At 36.0% G+C, this 17,782-nt stretch overlaps 1 protein-coding gene across 1 annotated transcript in view; it reads right to left on the reverse strand.

The window, feature by feature from the left end:
* Nucleotides 1-17,782, reverse strand: part of SGCD (sarcoglycan delta) — a 914,568-nt gene that overhangs the window by 478,818 nt on the left and 417,968 nt on the right. The gene's annotated exons all lie outside the window — the stretch shown is intronic.

Below are 17,782 nucleotides of genomic sequence, written 5' to 3' on the forward strand. Positions count from 1 at the left end.
ATCTAGCTTCATCTGACTTTTTAAACCTTCTCTTCTACTATTCTTCAAAATGAATTCTGCGTATTACCCTGATCTACTCATTAGAACTTTTCAATTTTTTGCCTTTGTACTACTCCCTTTGCCTTCTTCGTTTTTGTGGCTTCCAACAAAAGAATCCTCTCACTAATCTAACCTCAAAAAGAATTGATGAAATATCATGGGGTAGCCCTCAGAATCTAAGGCTTTAGAAAGTAAGTAACCAAGATGGCTGGGGAAGACTGGGTATCTGAAAGTTCTGAACAGTCTATATTGAGTGTGTATTATGAGCTTTTTCTTCACCTCCTATTGTGATGGGGGAAGGGCAACTGACCAAAACAAAAATCCATGAGCAATTATAAAAGAGAGAAATGAATATAACGTCGGTAAAATCCATATGTCCTGAGAATATCTTAAGATTTAGTATTCCTATGTATTCTGGGATTTCTCCTCTGGTCTTTAAAGATCACAGTGCTAGAAATACTAATTTCTATTCCTATATCATTCATTGCCAAACAACACACCTGACACAAATTTGTACTCTCATTATAAATCTCTTCCAATGATTTTTGAGTGGTTACTTAAGCCATACTTTCTATTGCATTGAGATGTCTTTCCAATTCTAAGTTCCTTTACAGGTAAAGGAAAAGGGAATCCAAAGTTTATTGATGAATATCAAACATGTCATATATGAACATCTGTATAACTACATCTATTGTTTTCTTTAAAAGATTTTACTTATTTATTTATTTCAGAGAGAGAAAGAAAGAGAATCCACTAGGAGGGTTTGGGGAAGGGAGCAGAGGGAGATGGAGAAGCAGATTCCCCACTGAGCAAGGAGTCCAAAGTGGGGCTTGATTCCAGGACCCTGGGATCATAACCTGAACCAAAAGCAGATGCTTAACCGACTGTGCCACCCAGGTGCTGCTACATTTGTTCTTCATAGTAATTCCATGAGACAGTGATTGCTATTCCTTTTTCTCAGATAAAGAAACTGAGGCTCATGGGAGTAATATAACTTGTCAAGATGACTTTGGCTGACATGCACCTATAAGGTTTTAACAATGTAGAAAATTAAATTCAATCCACTGTCCACATCATTTTTTTTTACTATGTGATCATGTGGTATCAATCCAGGAGCCACTCATGTTCATGTGATATATAGCATGTGGATGTTTTAGCTCATTGGTTAAAGTGTGATCTTTTTCAATAAGATACCTTGTATACACACTTATAAACCCTACCATGCTGAGCATATTGCTGAACACATCACAAGTTCTTAGGAGATGATTCTGATTGACTAATACATAATTCACATGAGCTATAAAGTGAGCATCATAACCATATTTTTGGAATGGAATTTCTATTCTAACTATATAACACAGATATCTTCGCTGGTCATCCTTGTTAGAGGTTAAAATCCTTGTTTTTGAGTGGATTTATCTTCTGAAGACACAGGCTTAATCACAGTTCATTTTTTAAAATATTTTATTTATTTATTCATGAGAGATACACAGAGAGAGGCAGAGACACAGGTAGAGGTGGAAGCAGGCTTCCAGGACCCTAGGATCACAACCTGAGCCAAAGGCAGATGTTCAACCACTGAGCCACCCAGGCACTCAATCACAGTTGTTTAGGTGGAAAAAACCACTTCACTGTCCATTACCCAGTAAATTAGAATATACAATGAGATGATAACTTCCCACAAACCACACTTTTTGCTTTTATGAATATCTCCAGTAGTCATCAATGTAGTCATGAGATTAAGTCTATAGTTGTAAGCAATTTGAAAGCCTCTAGAAAGTAAGCTCAATGGGGACTTAGTCTTGAAAATAGCACAGGATAAATATTCTTATTTGGGATCTTTCTTGGTATTTTTTCCAACTTGGAGAAGTTTCTATTTCCAGTCATACAAACTTAATCACTACAAAAAAAAAAAAAAAACCTACCCCTTCATGTTTATGTCCCAGTACTAGGTGGGGCAATGGGCTCAAATCCAAATATGTAGGTCCTATACTCTACACTTCCATTAGTTAACTATTGTATCACGCAAGTTATTTCATTATTTGACTTTTTAGTTTCATAATGGGTAAATTGAGACATTTGCACCAAAAAAACTGAAAACCTTACTTCTAACTGGAAGTCTTCCTGAATTCTATATTTAAGAAAGTTCATGAATCAGATGGAAATAGAAATTATGTTTTTTCCACCTTCGTTTTTCTAGTGCAAAGCATAATGTCTGACGCATATGTTCAATAAAGGCAGGATAACAACATAAGTGATTATATATTATATATATATTATAATAATATATATATCCCTTAAAGATCTTTATAATTTCATGAATTTATGACTGTGTAGTCTCACAATCAAGTAAACATCTACAAACCTGTCCTTTTGATGCTACCCTTTATCCATGTCCAATATCAAACTACACAAGAACTACTGCTTTGTACTTCTACACTTATGGTCAACAGAAGATGATTACAATGCAGTCCTATCTAACTTACTGATTGAGGAAATTTTAAATTCTTAGTACCTACAATTTAAGCTTGATGTCCAAATACATATCTTTAAAAGGAGAGTATAGGGATCCCTGGGTGGCGCAGCGGTTTGGCGCCTGCCTTTGGCCCAGGGCGCGATCCTGGAGACCCGGGATCGAATCCCACGTCGGGCTCCCAGTGCATGGAGCCTGCTTCTCCCTCTGCCTATGTCTCTGCCTCTCTCTCTCACTGTGTGCCTATCATAAATAAAAAAAAAAAAAAAAAAAAAAAAAAAAAGGAGAGTATAGACATAATGCAATTAAACAAATGGTAGTGGGAATGTCAGAGAAAATATATGCAGATAAAAGTATATGTGCATTTATATTCAAAATTATAGTATGGTTTCCCCAGGTAGCTTCTATAACATACTATTTCTGAAAAATTCCCATAAAAAATATATCCCAATATCAATTCATTGGGAAATGATAATTATTTGTCACTCTTCTAGAAAGTCCTGAAGCATCTAAGTGTATCAAAGCTTTGAAAAATATCTTACTTTGTTAAATACATCATTTCCCAAACTTACTTGACCATATAATCTACTTTCTATATAAAACATCAATTAAAACACTTGTAAACACTATTTAATAAAACACACTACTAAACACAGGACATAGAAGAATCTAACAGAGCACAGCCTTGCCCATGACCAAATGCATTAAAGCCAACCACTTTTAAACTGCAGTCTTTTTAATTAAAAACAAACAAAAGAACCTCTATTGCATTATTATCATCCAGGAACACATCTAGTACTCTGCTTTGTATCTTGATCTTGACACTTCTGGGTGACCCTACATGATATAGCCAGTTGATCTGTGTCTTCAAAACCCTGGAGATGTAACCTTATTATTTGGAACCACAAGCCTCTTCTCTAAATGGAATGCTTTACAGGAGACTTTGAAGGGCTCTTCCAAAATGAATGTTTCTCTATAGCCTTAGCTTGATCACTGAAGGTCAAGGAATCTCAGTGCTAAAAACAAACCATAACACTTTATCATTAGCCTTACACCTCTTTCAATTAACTCAAGAGCCATAATAAAGGTCAGAATCATTCAAAACTCAGAGGCTAGATAAGTAATAATCATAGTGATAAACTCAAACATGTAAGCCACTCTGCCTTTTTTTTTTTAATTTTTTTTAATTCATTTATGATAGTCACAGAGAGAGAGAGAGAGTGAGAGAGAGGCAGAGACATAGGCCGAGGGAGAAGCAGGCTCCATGCACCGGGAGCCCGACGTGGGATTCGATCCCAGGTCTCCAGGATCGCGTCCTGGGCCAAAGGCAGGCGCCAAACCGCTGTGCCACCCAAGGATCCCGCCACTCTGCCTTTCATTCATTCACTGCAGAAGTATTTATTTTAAGCTTAGTGTGTGCTGGGAACTAAACTGAAAACTACTAAATTCTGCAGAACTAAAGAATACTTAATATAGTATAAGGAACTGGCCCAGGATAAGTCCAACATTGGGTGGAGTCCTAATCAGAGATTGTTTTAATAGTAAGGCTTAAAAAGAACCCCCTAGGGGATGTATTTCCTCTAACAAGGAGGTACCCAATGAATAATGTTTTTAAGGTAAATATAAATGAGTGATGCTTAGAATTAGGTAATTTCAACCTGGATACTGATTGCAATACAACAACAACAATGTGAAATTCTTTTCACTGAGTGGACCCAGAGAGCTGTTTGGAAGTCAGGACCACTCCGGGAGTCACTGAGACGGCGGCTCTCCTGTGGCCTCATTAGCTGCCTCTCACAAGGTACACGCTGAAGCAGTGTCCTAGATTCCCACACACCAACTCTGACATTTATAAAGCACTTTCAGTCCTGACAAGATCAAAAACTCAGCATTCTTTCAAATCTCATAATAACTCCCAAACATGCCTGGCTCAGACTGAGAAAACTGAAAATGATAAAGCACTCATTAGATTTAAAAAAAAAAAAAAACAACAACAAACTGGGGGATGATGGGCTTGTCCACTTCCCTCCTGCAGCATGAAGCATTTATTTGATTTTAATAACACATTTTCTCCTTAGAAAACACTCACTGCATTTTACCTCCCAAACTGGACTCATTTGCAATTACCATGGACCTATGATGTTGGCACATACACCAACAGAATATGGTTTTCCCGTTAAACTGTGGGCTTCCAACCAAAACCTCCCATGGTCATACTCTCATGCCAGCGTGAGATATCTTGGCATTGTGCATTGATCAGAGCTTTCCTTGTTGCTATGGTGGAGGTGAAGAACGTATGTCAATATGTTTACTAAAACTATGTTCTGGGCTATAGCTTGCACAGAGATGATACTCTTGGATTCTCAGTTTTTCAAAAAAGCTATCATACCATTTTTAAACATAAAAGCTGAAATATATGTGTACTTTTAAGTCATGCTGCATATTTTTATCATGCTAAAAAAGCACATTAAATTTACCTTCTTAATTTCTAGATTACAATTCAATAAAGTATATTCACATTGTTGTGAAGTAGATCTCTAAAACTTGTTCATCTGGTAAAACTCAAACTATACCCATTATTTACTAATTACCTCTTCGTCTCCTCTAGCCCCTGGAAATCATCTTTCTACTTTTTGTTTCTATGACTTAGGGAACTTTAGATATATCGTATGAATGGAATAATACATTATTTGGCCTTTTGTGACTGACTTGTTTTACTTAGCATATTGTCCTCAAGTTTCCTTTATATTATTGCATGTAACGGAATGTTTTACTCTCCTACTTTTTAAAGGCTTATATAATATCAATGTATGTGTGTGGTATATATATCATGATCTACATACACACCTCCCACAGGAATACTATGCATACTATATATATATATATATATATATATATATATATATATATATATATATATAGTATACCATATGTATCATATATATACACATAGATACTTGCATATACATACATATATAAATATTATATCTTTTCTTTATCCATTCATCTGCCAATGAATATTTGGATTGTTTCCACCTTAAGGCTATTATGAACAATGCTGCAATGAACATAGGCCTATAAATATCTCTTCAAGCCTGTGCTTTGAATTATTTGCTTATATACCCAGAAGTAACATTGCTAGAGCATATGGTAATTCTATTTTTAGTTTTCCAAGGAAACTCCATGTTGTTTTCCATAATGGCTGCACCATTTTCTACTCTCATCAGTAGTCCAGGATTCTAATACATATGCATCTTCACCAACATTTGGTATTTTTGTCCTCTAGATAGTGGCCATCATAAGGGTATAAAAAGATACCTCTCTGTGGTTTTGATTTCTATTTCTCTTATGATTAGTCACGTAAGGCATCTTTTCATACAGTTTTGGCCATTTATATATCTTCTTTGGAGAAGTGTTTGCTCAAGTCCATTGCCCATTTTTTAAGTCTGGATATACTTTCTGTTGTTATTATCAAGTTGCAGAAGTTTCTTATAAATTCTGGATACTGATTCATGAGAAATATAATTTTCAAATATTTTCTCCCACATCATAGGTTTCCTTTTCATGCTCTTAATATTTTCTTTGATGCAAAGACATTTTAAGTTTCATACAGTTCCATTTGTTTACTATTTGTTTGTTTTGGTGTCATATCCAAAAAAATCACTGCTAAACCCAAAGTCCTAAAATTTCCCCTACATTTTTTTCTAGGATTTTTATAGTTTCAGGTCTTAGTTCAGTTCTTTAATACATGTGAATCTGCCATAAGGTAAGGATCCAATTTCATTTTTCTGCATACAGATACCCAATTTTTTCAGCACCATTTGTTAAAGAAATCTTCCTTCCCCATTGTATAGTCTTGGTACCTTATTGAAAATAACTTAGCCATATGTGTGAAGGTTTGTTTCTGGGCTCTCTATTCTGTTCCATCTGTCTATAGATCTATCTTCATGCCACTACCAATCTTTACTATTGTTGTTGTATTTGAGGTTTGAAATCAGCAAGTCTGAGGCCTCCAACTTTGTTCTTCTCTTTCAAGATTGTTTGGATTATTTGGGGATTGCTTGAGATTGATTCCTTATGAATTTTCGGATGCTTTTCTCTATTTCTGCAAAGTACATTACCGGGATTTTGGTAGGCATTGCACTGAATCTGTAGATCATTTTGATAATAAGGACTTTTTAACATTAAGTCTTTTAATCCATGAGCACAGGTTGTTGTCTTCTCATTTATTTATATTTTCTGTTATCTTATTTACATCATGCGATTTTAAGAAGCCTTCAGTAGACTGATAGAAGATTAAATAAACCTGCTGAATGAATGAATAAATAAATAAACAGACAAACAAACCTGCAGGCAGTATGTTTCTTAATCTGAAGCCCAATTACCCAAAGTCCAAGAAGCTTTGAAAACCTGGGTGGCTCAGTGGTTGAGCGTCTGCCTTTGGCTAGGTCATGATCCTGGAGTCCTGGGATTGAGTTCCTCATCAGGCTTCCTGCAGGGAGCCTGCTTCTTCCTCTGCCTATGTCTCTGTCTCTCTCTGTGTCTCTCTCATGAATAAATAAATAAAATCTTAAAAAAAAAAAAAGGGATCGATGAACACATGCACAGACACACACACAAAGAAAAGGGACACAAGTTTTGAATTTATGTTTCCTATGGAGTAAGATAGAAAGATCAACGACATTCATTAATGAGTCACTTACTCACTCAGCACTAGAGCATCCAATATATGCATGACACCAAGGATACTTAAGAAAAACTGAAAGAGAGCCCTGCCTTCATAAAGTTTCTAGATTTTTGGTGGGGAAATCATCTATAAAAGCTTAAAATTATTGCTAATCCAATGACTTTTTTTTTAAATAAACTGTTGCTTTTATTGGAAGTAAAATGTCTTTTTTTTCCATGCAATCACCAACAACTATCACTGTTCTTGGCTTTAAATTACGCAAATTTAAGTTGAATTCCCTTTTCTGATGCTTCTTCCTCTTCTCTTGCTCCTCTCTCTTCTTCCTTGAATCCACACACATTGTAGTAGTCTTTAATTCTCTAATGTTATTATATCAAAAAGGAAGGAATCAAGCCATGGTGAGGTAATTTCCAAAAGATGAAAAAGCCGAAAGACAGCAGTCAAACTTGGAACTGAGGAGTTCCCAGACTCCCAGCTCAGTGTTCTTTCTTTCTTTTACCCACGCCTCTACTAACAGGACTACTCACAATGAAGCGGAGGCAGCGACTTGCCTTATAGATGGCCATTTTCTGAAAACCAAGCATGGATGATTAATACCCCATTTAATTTATTCCTTCAAGAATCTGTGAGACAGTTTCTGTTCTTGAGTCAAAAATTGTCTTAAGGCTGCTTTTGAGTCAAGAGTCAAAGCAAATGATTCAGAATCTCCTTGGGTCTGAAGCTGATAAACTTCTTTGGAAGTGATTGTACAACACAAAGGAAAACAAACCAGCTTCTCAAGCTCTTGCCACACTCAAGTGGCAAAGTGCTCTAAGACTAAGTTTGAAAAGCCTTCAAAGATCATGTCTAGACTCATAGGCATTTTTTCCCCATGGAAACTGGAAGAGGTGTGTGTGCAAGTATATGGGTATGCACGTGTCTATGTCGAGGTAGTAGAGTTACTGCCCATGTGCTACACTTGCTCCATGTCAAGGAGATATCACAGTATGCATTCACTGGAAAGTCCTGATTCTAAATACATTTGACACGTTCCATGTATCACAAGTCTTTAACTTTCTAAAAATTGAAGCATAAAAGAGGACTCTATCACACCTCAAATAAGACTGAAAATTTTCCTAGTAATGTCAATTAAAATGCCAATAATTATAATTATTTGTGCCATTTGAGTTCTCCATGAACAACTAAAAAGAAACCATTAGCCCTTTCACATCGAGGAACATGTGCCACAGAAAGCAATTTCTGGAAGGTAACTGAGTAAAAAAACAAGAATCTAACACTACAGCCAAATCCCAGTCAAACTACTCATTCACTATTTCCAAGCACTCCAATCCCTATATTTCTAATCAACACAATGGGGAATGTAATAGTATCTATTCCATAGACAGTCAGGAAAATTAAGTGAACTAATAAATACAAAGTGTTAAAACAGTGTCTCACAATCCAAGGACTCCATAAACTACTACTGAGTGAAAAATAAATCATTGAGTTTATTTCTCATGTGAATACAAGAAACATCATCTATACCAAATTTATACAATTCCACAGGGCCAAGTTTCTACTTGGATCTGCTCTAAGAAGTCCTAGACTACTTATATACTCCCTGCACCTGTTCTTATTAGTAAAGATCTCTTTATGTTTCCTTTGTTTCTTCCATGCACATACACAGTTGTCTTAAGAATGAATGTAAGAATAAACACAGCTCTGAAGAGGGGAAAAAAACTAATTTGGGTGTCCTTAACATAGGAAATAGCTAACCAAATTTTAATATTTGTGTTATATTTAAAAAGGGAATCTAAGAGGAACTGGGTGGGGTGGTGGGCGGGGGGCAGTGAGGTGATGAGGTAAGAAGTAAAAGCCAGCATGTTTGGCATCAGAAAAAAGGATAGGTTTTCCTTCCTCCTTTCTCTCCTTCCTCCCCTTATCTTTCCTGTCTTGCTAAGCTCTGTCCCACACAAGCTCATACACTGAAATCCTAGCCCCCAAAGATGATGGTATTAGGAGATGAGATCTTTTAGAGATGTTTATATCGTAAGAGTGAAGCCCTACTAAATGGGATTAATGCTCTTATAAAAGAGACATCACAGAGCTCCCTAGACCCTTCCACCATGTAAGAGCACAGCAGGAAGGCACAGTTAGGAACCAGAAAGAGAGCTCTCACCTTGTGCCTGGTGCCTTGATCTTGGACTTCCAGCCACCAGAACTATAAGATACAATTTTCTGTTTTTTTATAAACTACCAAGTCTGTGGTGTTATGTTATAGCAGCCTCATGTGACTTCCTCCCTCACTTGTTCCTTCCTTTCTGGCTGAGTCTTGGGGGGTAATCTAGGTTGATAATTTAAGAATAAATGAGAAAGAAAGAGAACATGAGATAATAACCAATATGATAAAGTAAATAGGGACCAGAAAATCATACATAATTAATATTTACAAGGGAAAGAAAAATATACACAATTTTCATAGCATTAGGCTTAAAATACATTTAACAACTTAGTGCTTCATCCCTCTGTTTGGCCTTGATTTTCTATTCCCCGTTTCATATTAAGCACTTTTACTCCCTTGGCTCTCTTTCAACTCTATACAGCTATTAAAAGAAAAGAAATAAAAGGGGAAAAAAGAAACATGGAAATAAAAATGATTCAATTCTAAATAATTAATGGAGATTTTAATATGTGGGAATAAATGCGACTTCAACAGATAATTTTAAAAATATAATCCAAGAGAGTGCTGTAATTCAGGTGAGAAAACTGTTTTCCAACTCTTTATACAGTGGTTTCGAATTAATTAGTGAGGGCTGGGAAATGCATATCCTTATTCATTGCTAGTGGAAATGTCACTGGGACAGTTTCTTGAGGGCAAATTAGTAGTGTACATCAAAAGGCTAAAAAAAAAGATCTATACATTTTGACCCCTCAATTATACTTTTAGGGCAAATCTTCTAAGGAATCCTTAAGAATTTATGCAAAGATTTACCTACAAGTGATTTAAAAGGCTTCATTTTTATATTGGAAAACTAGAAGCAATATAAATATCTGACATTGGGGGAATATTTAAATAAATGGCTATTCAGAATCATTCATTGAGAGAGGATTAATGGCATGTGTAGATGGTCATACTGGATTAAGTATACCGGTAGATTAAGAAGCACTACACAGTCCACATACGTTTTTTTTTATTTTTTTAAATTTTTTTTCAATTTTTATTTATTTATGATAGTCACAGAGAGAGAGAGAGAGAGGGAGAGACATAGGCCGAGGGAGAAGCAGGCTCCATGCACCAGGACCCCGATGTGGGATTCGATCCCGGGTCCCCAGGATCGCGCCCTGGGCCAAAGGCAGGCGCCAAACCGCTGCGCCACCCAGGGATCCCTCCACATACATTTTAATTTAAAAAATATAGAAAGCTCCTTCTTTGATAAATGCAAAATGCATGCAAGACTTAAGTGTGACAAGCCATTTTGGCCATATTTAGGTGTGCTAAAATAGGTTTTATCTCCAAAGAATGAAAATATGTAATACATTCCTAATTATATCTAGTCTTTCAGATATAATCTTTGATAATATATTTCTAGATTTTGGGTCATATGACTAATTCTTTCTTTCCCTCATAATATAATTTTTACATTTTCCTGAGTTTCACATTCTCCTCAAATTACACTTAAACTCATGACCAACAGGTGTATGTTTCATCTCAACACCTTTACCTTTTCTTTTAATTTTTGTCCTTTTTTTTTAAAGATTTTACTTATTTATTCATGAAAGACACAGAGAGAGAGAGAGGCAGAGACACAGGCAGAGGGAGCAGCAGGCTCTCTGCAGGGAGCCTGATATGGCACTTGATCCTGGGACTCCAGGTCACTCCCTGGGCCAAAGGGAGGCGCTCAACCACTGAGACACCCAAGCATCCCAGTCTTTCTCGTTTTTTTAATGAGCACTAGACACCTATAATATCAAACAGCTGCATCAGAATATGGTGTGCAGAGATTCCAATATGCGAAGGGCTTACCAGTTGGCAAGTAGACGGCATCCTAATCCTATCATCTATATGTCAGCACTTCGGGGATGCAGCAAGTGTACATTTGGCTTGTAAAGATACTTTGGGGTCTTGTGAGCAATGTTCAAGCAAAGGATGAAAACTGAACGAAACAGCTAAGAAACTTGATGCGTGAGCATATCAAGATCCATCAATTCTTTTAACGCATAGAACCTAATCTGTAAAAATTGTTCAGGAGATATGGAGGCAGTAGAGATGGAAAGGGTGTCAGGCACGTATCACAATGGTAGTGACCACGTTGAACAGTGGCAACCTCTAAGGCAAGAGAAACAAAGGAATGGAATTGGCTTTATCAGAAATGAGAATGCCCGAGGAAGCCCAAGGATGTGGGATCTAGAATCCTGAGAAGGGGGACCCACCTTCACTGGTGCTGGTGCTTTTAAAGCTCTGGGGAGAGGCTCCATAGAGCTACAAAACACAACCCTCAGAAAAGGTGAATGAATTTCACTCTGGGACTGTGGGAATCATACGGAAACTAACAGGAATCATCACAGTAATGAATGCTGCCACAGGTAGTAAGCCCTTGGTGAGGTACAGTTGACAGAATAATGAGGAAATATAAAAAAGGAATTCCTTTACCCACCGGCATCCTCCAATTTACCTCTTACTGTCCCGGTTGGCAAGAGCTATCAGGAAACCAAAGGCAAAGGAGGAGTACGGTTTGCCAAGTTTTAGCCACAGCATCACAAAACAAAGTACACAAGAACAGATTTGGAGTTCAGTGACAAGAACTTATAAAAAACCTAAGTATATATACTAATAGGGAGGAAAAAAAACAGCATATTCATCAGTGTGCTGGCCGTGGTTATTACTGGATGGTAAGAGGCTATGAATGGTTTAATTCTCTTGGTGCTTTCCTTCATTTTCCAATTCTTCCACAAAAAAATAAGTCATAACAATTTTCTTATACAAAAAAGCTGACTTCTGATTAAAAGAATGTTAAATGATATTATGTAACATTTGGATGTGGAAGCCTCTGGTACGTTTGAGAGATTTTTAGAATGAAATTTCTCATTTACACTAATTTCCCTAATGGCATTAAGAATAAAATGCAAGCTCCTGTTTACCCAGCCAAACAATGATTAATGCTAAGTATATGGAAACACATGGTAAGACTAATGAATGGTTTTCTGTTTGAACATGGTAATGGTTTCGTGAAATAGGCTAGCACAGGGTTTGAATGAGGTTGCTAGGTCAAAACCAAAGATTAATCAACTGATTAATAATTTTGACAACAACCATTTGCAACAAAACTAGGATAAACGAATTACTAGAGATAACCATTCCCTAAAGAACACTAAATGCAGCAATAATGGGTATTATCTTATTCTGTTTCTGTGGCATGTTTTGGTTTTCCCTGTGACTTCATAATTGTAATCATCATCACCTCTGCCAGCACCACTATCAATTTTGAGCACTTACTATGTGCTCAATATGTGTTACAGGATTACTTCATTACTTCCTATGGAATTTGTGCGATAATTTCCATTTTTGAGTTTACAAAACTGCCATAAATGGTCTAACTGTCTTGCTCAAAATCAAGGCAGAGCCAGGATTTTAAAGGAGTTGAATTTCTTCAGGTTATTATCAATTCAGAGTAATATTACTAATAAATTTAAGTACTATTATAATATTAATCACTTCAAGGTATATCAATTCAAATTCCAATTATTTATTTTGCATTGTGTTAGTTTATCTGTGGTCCAAATATGTGAAAGACCTTAAATTTCTAAAATAAAATATCTTTGTCTCTCCCCATGCAAATGTATATTATTTAAATTACAATATGGCTGATAATATCCCAACAATAATAAACAAAGGAGAGCTTCATTTGTTAAACATACCTTTCACAGAGAGTATTAATGATCAAATATTTTACATCAAATGAATGCCTATTTAAAAATGTAAATCTTAACATGTTCAGGGAATGGTGTATCTTTTTTTATATATGATCTTACTTGAAATTGAAAGCCTCTGGTACCCGCCTTTTTTGGGTGTCCTGTTTTTCATAATAGTAGTTTCTTAAGGGTTGGGATGTCTGCAGCATAAGTGCTGCTGTTCTTCTATTCTGCACCCATTAAAATGAATCACTGAACTCATTTGCAACTTTAAAATGTAACAACACATGTAGCTTCTAGGTTGAGGTGCTAGAATAGGATGCCCTCACCTCACCCCGCATATTATTCTATGATTCTCTTCTATTTGGATATTCCTGAGTTTTTATCCTTTTAAATAAACTAGTAAACATACTGGCGGAAATAAAAGCCTATTTGGAGAAGGGTTTGACTATAGACCAAGATGGCAATGTAAGAGGCTACTGAATTTCCCTCCTCCAAAAACACCCCAAAATTATAGCCACACATGGAAAAATTTTCTCTGAGAGAATTTCAGAGGCTAACTCAGTAATTCTGACACATTAGACAAATGAGAAAATACCTACATCAAAATGGATAAGAAAGGCTGAGGCACATTCTTGCCATAAACCCAACTTATGGTATAGCACCACACAATCATGAGGGAACATTCAACTCCCAGCTTCTCTTTGAAGAGGAAAGAGTTTGGATCACATATCTAGGACCCAAACCTTCAAGGCCCCCAACTAAGAGATGGGTCCTCAAAATACCTAACTGTAAAAAACAATATGACTTGCATTCACAAGTCCATCAGGACTATAGCAAGCAAAAAAAAAAAATACTGTTATGAGGTGTGTAAAAGCAATTGCATGACTCCCCACAGGGCTCAGTACATAGGGAGCAGGCAAAAATGCCCATCTCTGAATCTTTCTCTAAAAAATGTCTGAATGGCTGATTTATAAGCTGCTGCCTGAGGATTCAGCTCCTAATTGGAAAATATCTAGGTGCTGCAATGAGATCCTCCTTGGAGTCTAAAAGAGCCAGGAGGCAATTCCCATAACGTTACCCTCCAACTCACTACATAAATAAAACCACTTGCAAATATCTTCATGTAAGGAGTTTTTCCACATATCTAGTGACCCAACTTTTAAAGCAGCCACCCCAAAAGCAAGCCCTGAAATTACTGAGCTGGAAAAGCCAACAGGGCTTGCATTCATAATTACAACAGGACTATAGCAAACAAGCACTTCTTAAGTAGACACAGGAACACCCCCCACATCTCTACACTGAGACTCAGCACAGAGACAGCAGGCAAAAATGTTCATATCCAGTTTCACCCTGGGAGGGATTTAACTGCATACTTTGTTAGATGCTACCTGGGGATATGCCTTCTAATCAGCCTGCATCTAGTCACTGACTTCCTCACCTCTGGGTCACACCATCAACTACTGGGAGCCACTAAAAATAAAGATGGTTACTTGAAATTGTTCAAACCAAGGTTTGAGTGGGAAGCAGAAGCTCAGGCCAGGCTTATTGATGAGATACATCTCCTTCATTTGACTAGTCTGTCAAGACTAGAAGCGGTGGCTATTTTATCTAATATGCAGAAAACAATAGAGTCAAAGAAAATGAACAAACTTGGGAATATACTCCAAACAAAAGAACAGAATAAACCTCCAGAAACCCATCTTAATGAAACAAATGTGATTACTTGAGTTTTCAAAATAATGGTCATAAAGGTGCTTGCCAATGCATAACAAAACAATGCATAAACAAAGGGAAAATTTCAACAAAAAGAAAATATAAGAAAGTATCAAACAAATTATAAAACTGAAGAATATAACTAACTAAACTGAAAATTCAAAAGCTAGTGGAGAGGTTTCAACAACAGTCTAGATCAAGTAAAAGAATCCATGAAATTAAAGACCAGGCAGTGGAAGTCCTCCAATCAGATGAGCAAAGTGAAAAGAATAAAAATGTAATGATAGCTTAAGGGACTTGTAGGATACCACCCTACAGACCAACATATGCATTACAGGGGTCCCAGAAGAAGATAAAGGGGCAGAAAACATATTCAAAGAAAGATGGCTGAAAATTACTATCTGGGGAAAGATTACTAATTACTAATTACTAATCTGGGGAAAGAAAAAGACATCCAGATCCAAGAAGTACAGAAAGATTCAAATAGGATGAGTCCAAAAAGATCTACCCTGAACATATTATAGTTAAATGTCCAAAAGTTAAAGACGAGGAGAGAATCTTAAAAGCTGTAAGTAGAAAAAATATATAGGTACGTATAAAGCCCCTCACCCTAAGATAACCAGCAGAGGTTTCTTTAGCAGAAACTTTGCAAGCCAGAAGAGAATGGCATGACACAAAGAAAAAGAATGCCAACCAAAATACTGTACAAATACTCTGTCAACAGAGTTGTCTTTCAGAAGTCAAAGAGATATAGTTATAGAGAAACAAAAGCTCAAAGACTTTATTACCACTAGACCAGCTTTACAAGAAATGTTAATAGAATTCTTCAAGCTAAAATAAAAGTTGCTAATTAGTAGCAGGAAAACATGAAAGCATAAAACTTGTTAATAAAGGTAAAAATACAATTAAAATCAGAATATTCTATATTGTTGACAAGTAAACCAATTAAATAGTGACAAGCAAAGTGTAACTCTAGTATAAAGACTCTAAGAGAAAAGTATTAAAAGATAATCCTAATTACAATAATTTGTTAGTAGATACACAGTTTAAGTATAAAATTTATGAGATACAGCAATCCTAAGAGAGAAGTTTGAAGGGATAAATGCCTAATTAAGAGGGGAAAAGGTCTGAAATAAACAACCTAACTCTATACCTAAAGTACTAGAAAAACAAGAACAAAGTGACCCTAAAGTTAGTAGGAAATAAAGTTGAGGATGGAAATCATTGAAATATAGACTAGAACGGTAACAGAAAAGATAAAGATAAAATTTGTCTTTAACAATAAACAAAATAGACAAAACTTCAATTTGATTCAGAGAAGACAAAGTGCTCAAATAAAATCAGAAATGAGGTATCTGTTTGATTCAGTTGGTTGAGGATCTGACTCTTGGTTTCTGCTTAGGTCATGATCTCAGGGTCATGAGATCAAGCCCTGCATCAGCTCTCCACTGGGTGTGGGGCCTGCTTAGGATTCTCTCTCTCCCTCCCTCCCTCCCTTCCTGCCTCTTTCTCCCTCTCCCTATACACCCCCTTTCCCCTTCTACTCCCACTCTCTAAAAAAATCAGAAATCAAAGAGGAGACTTTACAATTCATATTACAGAAATACAAAGGATCATAAAAGATATTATGAACAATTATAGGCCAATTGTTTGGACAACCTGGAGTCATTGGATAAATTATTAGAAATATATAACCTACCACAACTGAATCATGAATAAATAGAAAATCTGACAGACTGATCATTAGTAAAAACGTAGAATAAGTACGCCAAACCTCCCAACAAACAAAGGCAGGACCAGATGACTTCACTGATAAATTTTACCAAACATTTAAAGAATAATTAATATCAAACCTTCTCAGAGAAGAGAGAAAGGAATACTTCCAAACCTATTTTATGAGTGAGCATTACACTGATATCAAAACCAGACAAGGATATAAGAAAATTAGAGGCAATAACCCTGATGAACATAGATGCAAGAATCTTCAACAAAATCAGGAAACCAAATTCAACAATACATTAAAAGAATCATAGAGGGATAAAGTGGGCTTTATTCCAGGGAAGCAAGGATGGTTTATCATCTACAAATTGAAGTGATGTACTACCTTAACAAAGCAAGGGTTAAAATCATATCATCATCCCAATAGATGACAAAAAAGCATTTAACAAAATTCAATATCCATTTATAATACAAATACTTAACAAAGTGGGTATAGAGGGAATGTACCTCAAATCATAAAGTACATATATCACTGGCCTATAGCTAATATCCTACTCAACTGGGAAAAGCTAGAAGCTTTTCTCTTAAGATTGAGAACAAGACAAGGATGTCTATTCTTACCATTTTATTCAACATTGCAATAGAGGCCATAGCCAGAGCTATACAGCAAGAAAGATTAAAGAAAGGCACCAAATTAGAACAGAAAAACTGTCACTATTTGCAAAAAACAGTATTACATATAAAAACAGCCCTAAGACTCCATCACTGTAACTGTACAATTAATAAACAAATTAAGTGAAGGTACAGGATACAAAATCAACATACAAAAATCAGTTCCATTTCCATACACTAAAAATGAACTACTAGAAAGAGAAATTAAGGAAATAATCTCATTTACAATTGCATCAAAAAAGAATAAAATACCTAGGAAGAAATCAAACCAAGGAGGTAAAAAGACCTACACACCAAAAGCTATACAACACTGATAAAAGAAATCCAAGATGACACAAATAAATGGAAAGATATTCTGTGTTCATGCTCTAGAAGAATACTCTTAAGATGTCTATAGCTACCTAATGTAATACACAGATTCAATGCAATCTCTGCCAAAAGTCTCATGGCATTCTTCATAGAAATAGGAAGAACAATCCTAAAATTTGTATGGAACCACACCCTAAATAGCCAAAGCAATCTTGAGAAAAAAAGAACAAAGCTGGAAGCATCATGCTTCCTAAATTTTAACCTATATTGTGAAGCTA

Source organism: Canis aureus, chromosome 4 (genome assembly GCF_053574225.1).
Source record: "Canis aureus isolate CA01 chromosome 4, VMU_Caureus_v.1.0, whole genome shotgun sequence".
Taxonomy (NCBI): domain Eukaryota; kingdom Metazoa; phylum Chordata; class Mammalia; order Carnivora; family Canidae; genus Canis; species Canis aureus.